Source organism: Chrysoperla carnea, chromosome 1 (assembly GCF_905475395.1).
Source record: "Chrysoperla carnea chromosome 1, inChrCarn1.1, whole genome shotgun sequence".
Classification (NCBI taxonomy): Eukaryota; Metazoa; Arthropoda; class Insecta; order Neuroptera; family Chrysopidae; genus Chrysoperla; species Chrysoperla carnea.
Window position 1 is genome coordinate 3648394 of NC_058337.1, and position 10818 is coordinate 3659211.

Consider the following 10818-nt stretch of genomic DNA (forward strand, 5'->3'; position numbering starts at 1 on the left):
TGTCGGTTGTCGGTATAAAGTCGGTATATATATATACTTATACTTTATAGTATAGTATTATACATAATAAACTGTACTCAATATAAACAACATACATTATACTTATGTAAATAAATAAATGTATGATGAATATTGTACTTATATTGCAAAATGTAAAATACATATATTCATAATTCTGGAGAATTCAGGCATGAGATATTTTACAATTTTATCATACCTGTTACTAGGTTGATATGGAAAGAATGTAAGGTATTCGAGTCAATGGGAAATAGGTCCCACAAAAAGGAGGATCTAGACGTAGAGCTTAAGACGATACATAAGGGTAGTTGTTCCGCGAGTCCAATATATTAAGAAATTTAGAAAATTTGAAAAATATCATATGCAAATAAACCAAAACTTTTTGATAATATTGAAGCGGAGCAAAGCAGAGCATTAAAGATGGATTTTGGATTCAAGATTTTTTGCGCTTTTTGTGCGGAAACTAGAACGTTTCTCCAAAAAGCTAAACAATTGTCGAATTTTCCAAAATTTTAGTTGAAATTGATTATTTCACTAAAATTAATCTATACTTTTCACAAACGAAACAACTGCCTTCCAAATGTGCCCTTTCAAACAATACATGTATTTCCTGGGCCAAAAAAAGACTGCTTTGAATACGAAACGTAAAACTAATGTAAAATATATTCTTCACGTTAAAAACAATTATTATTACATCATTCATGAATTCGTTTCTAAAATTACATATTATTTTTTTTAATTAAATATTTCCCTCTTAAACAATTTCAAAAAAATTATTAAATGCGTGGTGGTATTTGAATAATTATTTTGTAAAATTTATACACTGACGGCAAAAGTATCAGATCAATACCTTCCTGAATTAAAATAATAATAAAATTACAATTAAACACGCATTCGTAATGTATACAGGATGTTCAAAAAATCTCTAGAAAAGTTTTTAAGAAATGATTTAAAATGTGTCAATTTTAGTCAACTGGTACATTTAACCTGTTCATTGGATTCCATAGATGGTTACGAAATAATTGTTGGGGACAAAGGAGGGTTATTGAATTTGGAGTATCGATAAAAATAATTTTTAATGGTCTCAACAGCTACACAGTGAAATATTTATATCAAATTTCTGGACAAAATATAATGAAGTTATTTTTATGCTCGAAATTGATTCGAAAGACTATTTAGATTTGGAAATAAAAGGAAAAATTCAATTTTTATAACTTTTTCTGCTTTTGAGTCACTTTTTCTCTTATCTATGCTTGTTTTTGTTTCCACATAACGTGCTTTTGGAATTATAAGTTACAAAATTTCAATAGAAAACGGCTTGGTCCTTTTTTGGCTTTTGCCTTAAGGTTTCCTAAGCTCTATCCTTATCCTTGTCTTAAAAGAATTCGAAAGCGACAACAATAATACAAAACAGACGGACGGGCGAGATTGAGGTAACTGAAGTGACCTGTTTGAGAGGGAGTGGTTATCCAACTACAACCAAAAAACAACTGTCAATGCAAAACAAAAGAGTTGAGTTTTCTGACTTTTGTCCAGAAATTTGATATAAATACTTACTGTGAGTTGACTAGAAAAAATGCAGACCGTCTTTACCATTCACACTGTATTTTTCTCAATTTTTATACATTGTTAATAAAACTAATCAAAATGACTCCATTTATGGATATCAAAGTGTCATTGATTTTTGTTTGACAACATTATAAGGAATATTTATCGCCATATTTATCATTTCCGTTGGTCTGTTAACTTCATAAAAATATCTTAGATGTTAATTTAATAGGTATTATTTTTGGACAGTAAATATTATTTTTTACATCCGTAAATAGTGTGACATAATTGTATTAAGGATTAAACCTCCATGCATAAAATGCTAAGAAATGATTCGAAAGGTTTTCAAGGTGTCATATGCTGTAACAGTCGCAATCGGCCAGAAATCCTCGAATCATGGAAAGAATTCAGTTTACAACTGAGTGTGAGAAATGGCGATACGTAGTGTAGACAACATGGAAGTAGGGACGAAAGGTTTTTCTAAGTCGAATAGAAGAGATGGCAAAAGTAGATATCGAGAAAAGAATGAACTTTGTTAAAAACTGGCATTACTTCAAAACAAAGATGTTAATGGATAAATACCTTCAAGGTAGAGAGAGAATCAATACTGCCAATCGAATCCTCAAGTCTAATCATCGAAAACATTTTTGGGTACAAAGTTCATACAAAAAGAATAAATCGGTGTCGATATCTTATCTAGCAGTTACACATATTATTTAATTATCTTTTTTGATGAATTACATTATTTTTCTTCTTTTCATGTATTCGTAAATAAAAATCAATTGCTTAGTTTATATCTAAGACCTAATAATTATTAAATATTACATTATTAATAAGCACGCTATATAGTCATTAGATGATTGTCATGTTATTATATAAGATTATGAACTAATTACATGTTAAATAGTACTCTAATGCAGATAATAGCATGACGTAGACATGTTGGGGGAATCAAAACATCTAAGTTGTCAATGCTTTAGTTCTAAGTAATTCTATGAATCTTCATATAATTCTCTCAACGTGATTTAGATACTTAATATAAAATCTACGCTGTCCTGAGATTCCGTGTTCACAGAAAACAATAATGTAGAGCTAAAAAAAAGCTTGATGTAATATTTTACTATTTTTATGTATGAAATATACATAGTATATTAAGTTTAGTCCCAAGTTTGAAACGCTTAAAAATAATGATGCTAGGAAAAAAATTTTGTCATAGGTGTTCATAAAATCACCTATTTAGTCCATTTCCGGCTGTCCGTCCGTCTGTGGACACGATAACTCAAAAACGAAAAAAGATATCGAGCTGAAATTTTTACAGCGTACTCAAGACGTAAAAAGTGAGGACGTCAAGTTCGTAAATGAGCATCATAGGTCAATTGGGTCTTGGGTCCGAAGAACCCATTTTGTAAACCGTTAGAGATAGAACAAAAGTTTAAATGTAAAAAATGTTCCATATCAAAAATTAAACAACTTTTGTTTGAAACATTTTTTCGTAAACATCACTGTTTATCCGTGAGGGGGCCAATTAGGCGGAAATTTTATAATATGTACTATACTTGATTATCAGTTATGTATGTGTCACATGTTTGTATGTGTAATGTGATAAAGAAATCAACACTGACTATGCATGGTATTTCAACAATTAACTCAAAGTCAATTGTTTGTTTTCACTTGTTTTATTTGATTTTTGACTAACAAGATTTGAATTACTTGTATTTATCCCAACAATTTATTTCAGAAAAGTGATTAAAGTATGTAGAACGCAGTATATTGTGGGTCGCATGCTTGATTTCCGTCATCCTAAGGAAAATTAATTTGTGTACTTGATTTGTCTACCTTAAAATAACTGAAAAGCTAGAATAATCAGAAAAATCGATTTAGAAAACAACTATCTGACCAGCTTGTCATAACAGTCAGCAAAAAGTTTATGCAATTTTTAGTGAAAATACTTAAATAAGCTCACGTGGTAATAAAAAAAAAAACTATAAGGATCTTTTCTGCTTGGGAAACTCTGAATGCTGTCATTATGACTTCGAGTCAATATTACTTGATTTATTTCTTAGCACTTTTAACTTACCTATTGGTCTAAAAGATGATAAGATGTAAAAGTTAATTTCATCCCTACCTAATTTCAAAACTAGAAAAGGAATATTCAAAACTAAATTCTCTTAAAATTTACTCTCGAAAATGTTGACAGTTCTTGTACCCTATATTTATATAAAATTAGTTTACAATTTACAAGATATAACGTAATTGTGGTAATATTACATAACATTTACTATAATATTAATAATATATACATGATCATAACGTTACAAGAACGATATCCTTAACACCATTGTGTGTTACGTGGAATGATTATTACTTGAGTGGAGAGACGACAAAGTCATATATTCAATTCTCATTCATATAATATGAAAGTAAAGTAGTACTAGTTCGACCCGCAGGGAATTCCGCTCCCGTAGTTACCTTACCCGTGGCTAAAAACAACAAACAACAAATTTCGTAGAAAAAATGGAGTGAAAAAATCAAAAGTTCTTAAATGAATATTAGAAGAGCATCTGTAAAAACTAACATGTTTGCCTAATAAAGTTATTTTTGAAATTTATGATATTTTTTCGTTCAAATTATTTGTCTAGCTTGCTTTTCCCTAAGCGGTATATTTTGGGAGCTTGTGTGTAGTTTTCGTCGTCAAATCTAGACATAATAACCTTGAAATTGAAGGGAGAATCATGGAATTTAATAAAGCAATAAGAAAGATAAGGGTATGACAGAATAAAACTTGCTAGAGTAATAATATATAAGATAATAAGTATTGCATGTATGATATCAGATGAGTGAGATCATATTGAAAATTTTAATGCTTAAATAATATTAGGGAGCAGCAATATAAGTACCTAATGTTGATCGTAAAACAAACATTGCTGTAATTACTATGAAGTATATTTATTTCGAATAAAATGGGCTTGATCAGCTGGTTAAATACTGCAGTGTTGATAAATATATTTCAATTAAAATATCGCACGAAATTCATGTAAAATTTTGTACCATTAATTGCGTTAATTGATTTTGTAACACTGTTTGCTTCATGCTATTAAGTAAATAATAATAAATTAAAAATTTAAAGAAACTCCCGATATAAAATCGGGTCTGATCGATTCCTTTGAGGAATTTTGACTTGTTTTTTATTTGAAAGGTAATTTGATCGAGAGTAATTTTAATTATGTTTCAAGAAAATCTGCTCTTTTTTCTGGTTATCAGCGGGTATGGAACTCTAAATTAGCACTTGAAATTTTAGAACATTCTCGGTTCATCCGTCCAAATTCAAAATCGGTTCTTCCATTTAGGAGCTACGTAGCCACAGACAGACACACAGGCACGATAAACTTATAATGCCTCTCTTTTTAGTGGAAGGTAAAAAATGTGTAAATTGCTTACTATTTTCGTCTTTTTACAAAATAAAGCGAGAAAAATTATAAGCCTTCACAAGGTCTACTGTTGAAAAAGTCTTTAGAAACCTATTTTTAACCCCCGGTGCAAAAAAGAGGATAACACCCCTTTTAAGCTTACCATGCCTGTGAATCTGTTTGTCTGCTTATGGCAACATAGCTCTCAAACGGGTTAGCGATTTTGATTTAGTTTTTTTATTGTTTGAAAGGTGACTTGATCGAGAATATTCCAGGCTATGTTTCATGAAAATCTGTTCTGTGATTCTCAAGGAAAAACCAGAATTCATCGGAGACTTTTTAAATTTTGTGAATTTCACTTGCAATACATTTTTTTGAAAAGCTGTAAGTATCTTTTTGAACAAGTTAATATTTTCCTATATGTAATTAAAATCCAAGAAATTGCAAAAATTAATTTCGAATTTAATCGAATCGTTTCAGTGATAAACAGACAAAATTTGGACGTATATTCCAGCTTAGTATACTAAAATCTACCCCACCTTTCTGGCTTTAAATTTAGAAATTGGTGGACATTATTACAATTACTATGCAGTGCAATGAAATATTGTTATAATAGCTTTAGCGACAGTGAATGAACTCTCTAATTCAACTCTGCACTGGGGACAATTAGTGCGTGTGTACTAAACATTAAAAAATATATAGCTATTGTGTTTTATTACATTTATAAATTTTAAAAGAAAATTTCGTGAAAATTGTTTTTTATTAGAGAAAATATATATAAAAGGATTTGGTCTAGAGTCAGTCAGTTGGTTTTGATAGGCTTTTCAGTGTTGCTCGAAATTTGAGAGGCTGTTTTGAAAATATTCATAGCCGACAACTTGCCGTTCAGAGGGTATAAAACTAAGACTGGCGTTTTTTTTAATATTTCCTAATTTCGGAGCTGTTTGCAGGTCTCAGAACTTTGTGCCATTTCTAGACGGCTCATCGGATTTACAATTCCCACCCGGTATCCATATTAGGTTTACATGAATTTGTTCCGACAGATCATTAAAAGACGTTCGGTAGTCCTTTGATACCTTTGATTAACTTTACATTGCTAAAAGGGAATAGAAATGATTTTTTGCAGCTTTTTTCGAGACTGTGAATATGTTGTTAATGCAATCGCTCTTAGGACTTAGGCGTACTTTTTTCCTACCTAATCTCAATAAGAAAAGAATTATCCAAAATCTTTTTTGTAACGTTTTTAGGTCTAATATTTAGACAACGTTTTTATAACAATAAATGATTGACAAATATTACGTTTGGCCTTAGTCCTAGTTTTTACTTTAACAACATTAATGCCATAAAAAAAAGGCACGGTACTGATCTATATAGATAAAAAGATAATCAAATAATAGGATTCATTTCGTGTCTATATAAATTCTAGTAAATAAAAAGGATTTTTTTTTATGATGACAGAAAATATGTATTGTTTCCCTACATTTCTCTGTTTGCTTCACTGATTTTACTTTGAACATAGATTTACATTGTCAGAGAACAAAAAATTTTCAAGAAAACAGAAATATGTTTTGTAGAGCAAGTATTCGAAGAAATTGAATACTGAGATAAGTTCTTTTCCTGAAAATTACAGTTCGTTTATAATATAGTACAAATTCAGTTACTTCTCGAACGCCATTAAAAGTAGGTACAGTTCGTTTAGTATGATATTAATTTCGAAATATTTTAGGCTTAAAAGTAGTTACATTGTACGCTAACAGAGGACTTTAATAAAGCCCTCAAATAGTTTATTCAACAACGAAAAAAACTCATCAATTGAAAGAAGATAGTGATAAGCTTTCGGAGTAAATTCGACTTCAAAATATGTCGTTGTTGCATTTAAAAGTTGTCCAGGACTATGATCATTCGTCTCTATTAAACCTAGGTAAAGTTTCAAGATCACTTGAATGACCTTGAAACTAGAAGTTCTGGTCAAAGTCATGAACATGGAATGTCTTCTATTGCTCTTGACAACTTTCGACTAAAGCATTTTTTGAAACTAGCATGTCTTCTTTCGGTTAAATGCAATAATGACATATTTTTAAGTCGCATTTCCTCCGAAAGCTAGCGATTTTCGAAAAAAATGGTTCAGATAAAAAATGTTAGTTTTTCTATGACGATCAACTTTCCAATTTAAAGTGTTATTCTTTCTCTTTTAGTTTTAGGATCTAAATTGGCTATTCGCCCCGTGCGTGAGTTTCGTTTCCATGGTAACGATACACTTCTTTAATTATAGAATTGTATGGATGCATATATAATTGTATGGATTGCATTTAAGACTTACATTGAAAATTTAATATTATTGTCTCACAAATTTAAATAAATAATTATGATAATTTACATTTGAAAAATAATATTTGTGCAATTTGATTTCTTATTTTCACAATTTTTAATGCATTAAGTTTAATTAGTGTTTTTCGATAATTTTAATTTGACATTTCTATAACATTAACATGTAAAGAACTGCAAATTAGTAATAACAGCCTCCTTTAACGCCAAAATTGTTCACTGGAAGCGCTGGCATCGATTTTATTGTCCCTACCATGACTACACACACAACGAATTAAAGCAACCCGGAGAATTAGGTCCAATCTGATGACAGAACATGATGTCCCTCATCAAACTCTGTAACTTTTATTACACAAAACAAGCTATTAACCGTAATAGATTAAAATGATCCATCCTGTATTCATCTATTCATGATTCTCACCGTTTATTTATGAGAAAAACAGAGGAAAATGATTCTTTATTTGAACCTTAACTCATTATAAAATGTAATATACATATAATATAAAATGGTATAAAATGAAAATGTACAATCATTTTATAAACCACTTACTTACTTTAACTTCACTTCATTCAATATTTATTGATCACTTTATTGGTTGCTATGTTACAGCAGGAAGATAGACATAAATGGAACTTATCTAGATAGATAAATAAATCTAGTTTTATTTTAATAAATAAGTAATTTTAGCATCGTTAGAATATTATTAAATCGAAGATAAACATTACACAAGCGTTGAAGAGATATTTACAAAGTGTTTCACAGTCATCACATTCTATTAAACACAATCTGATCTTTTGTTTCGGAGGGGAGAGGGCCTGTAAGGTAGTTTAGTGTTGGCTAAAAAGAAGGGGAATCTGTGAGTGAGCCTCATTGCTTACATATCGAAATTTTTCTTCCCATTTTTTGGATCTTTATTTTTAATTGGCTAGACATACCACCTACGTAATATGGTGACGTCAGATAATCCTACTTGTAGAGCCTGCATGAAGGACGGTGAAACCCTCATACACGTTATTTAAACCTGCAAAAATCTCCAAGATGTCAGGTAGAGAATGTTTGGTACCGAAACCTTGAATCCATCAATCCTGGAAGCAAACCCGACCGAGAAGCTTTGTGCTTTCCGTGTGGAGTCTGCCGCTTATCCAAAGATTTCTCACGTACGAGTGGCAGGGAGGCACACGGGTACAGAATGTTTTGATCCATCGATCCTGGAAGCAATTCCGGTGGAGAAGCTATGGGCTTTGTGTGTGCAGTCTGTCTCTTACCCTAAGACGTCTTGTCTCGGGTGGCAGGTTATTCTCAAGGGGGGGGGCATAGAGGAACCATTGTCCACCTCCTAGTGGCAAGAGCTGGGGAGTGACAGAGAAAATAAGACATCGTATCCTCCTCTTCCTCACTGTGCCAGCTCCTGCAATAATCATGATACACTGTCAGGCCCAGGCGCTTAGCGTGCCTGACACTTAGCCAGTGTCCTGTAGAAGCCGCAACAATTTTTCTAACAGAAGCCCTTGAAAGTAATATAAGATCTTCGGAACGCCTACGATTGTACTCAGACCATATCTGTCTTATGGTACCACAAGTACGTTCCATCCCCCATTATACAAAAATGACTTCTGAACAGTATGGTTTGATATCCTTGCAACTTTATGTCGTTGACAACTGCCTTTTTGCAATATTTCTTGCAAAATTACTTTTAGTCGCATGTCGCCAAAAATACCTTAACTGCAGTTCTGAATATAACTGCATTCAATTGAAGTAACGACTAGGAAGTTATAACCCATCCGATAGAAAACTAAAATGGTAGATCTCTTCGAAAATGTTTGTTATTTGATTAATATTAAATAGATTATATATAATTTGTACACTTATGGTTTAGAACACAAATAAATCATTTACGTAAAACCAATTGATTTATTACATAGAGAACATAAGTAATCCATTAAAACCATACAAACCAACACAGTCAGACCTCAGAAGTACTCATACAACCGCATATTTTCTCCTTCAAACTAATTGATTAGATATGTACATAATGGAATGGTATATAACACAAGTAAACATATATAATAACTCATCATAGTTACTTGCACATCGGAGTGAGAAATCATTTATTACATTGTAGAACAAAAGAAAAATGAAACTATTCTTAATCGTATTGTGTTATTAAATGAGGATCTGTGGATAAAAGAAAGAACCATTTGAAAGAGCTACATAGATTAGAGACATTGATGCGAAAAGTAAGAGAGACTTCCAATTTCTTGGGAATACCTTTCGCAAATCCTTCCCTGTTTCACCAGGCGCTATAGATTTCGGTAGAAAAGGGAAAAACAGCTATATGTTCAGTAATGACAACTTTGGTCAATTTCAAGAATATTTCTTCGGATTCTCTAATACAGATTTATCACTCGTGCGTATTGAATACCCTTCTCTATTGTGCCCCCAGTATGGAGTCTTCGTTATCTCTCCGTAGTTGAATTCGTCCAAGTGGAAATACTCCAAATCATGTAGTGTGTCTTGAAACAGGTATATCACCTTTGTTTTTATGCAAAATGAAAATGAAATTGTCCCGATTAAGTTAAATTGAGTCTTCTAATTAAAAAACCTACTCCATAGTCTTAAAATAGTTTATTTTAAAATGAAATTACTATTTGTTTAAATTTAAATTTCCACACCATATCCCAACATTATACCATCAAGGTCTTTTGAATGTTCATTATAACTACAATATCCTTGAATGAATTTCGCACACACACTTGACTATTTTGATATATGTACAATGGTACATTGTATTTAGATTGCCGATTCTATATCAGTGGTAAATGTACCAGATATTTCATGTACTCATGTGTTTAATGACATATACTTGACAGCAAAAGAAATTGAACCAAGGTACTTCATCAACTTGAAACTTCTTCAATCTTCATTTAAAAAAATGTCCGATGCTTGATTTACTCTTTTCATTCTAATGAAATGAATATAGATACTATTTCTAGTACAGATGTAATCATTGTTTCCTGGAATACTCTGGAGAAAATATACGAAAGCTTGAATTATCTTATTAATAGATTGGTTACATTGATTCTTGTTTATAGATTGTATCTGACGATAAAATTATATTTTAAATCATATGACTCCTCGAATAAGGTGTCTTGAGAAGAACTCTATCACTTCGAAGCAAAGATGTCTCTCGATGAAACACGATGTTACAAGGAAACACTACAAGAATCTTGTCCTAAAGTTTATACTTGACTCCCTGTAGCAGAGGAAGAGAAGCTTTAGCGTCGAACCTTTTCGTTTCGGCAAAACTTGTTCTTACCATTTCACTCCAGATTAAACCAGGAATAAAAACCTGCTGACACAAGGAATCTGGAAGATATTATTTGCATCAAAATTAAAGTATAACCAAAATCCCAAAAACTTCTTTATGAGACGTTTTTTGTTCTGGAATCACTGTTTACTGAGCTTGGCAAATAAAAGGATATGAATCAGGCATTATAGATAACTGTTTCGACTGATTAG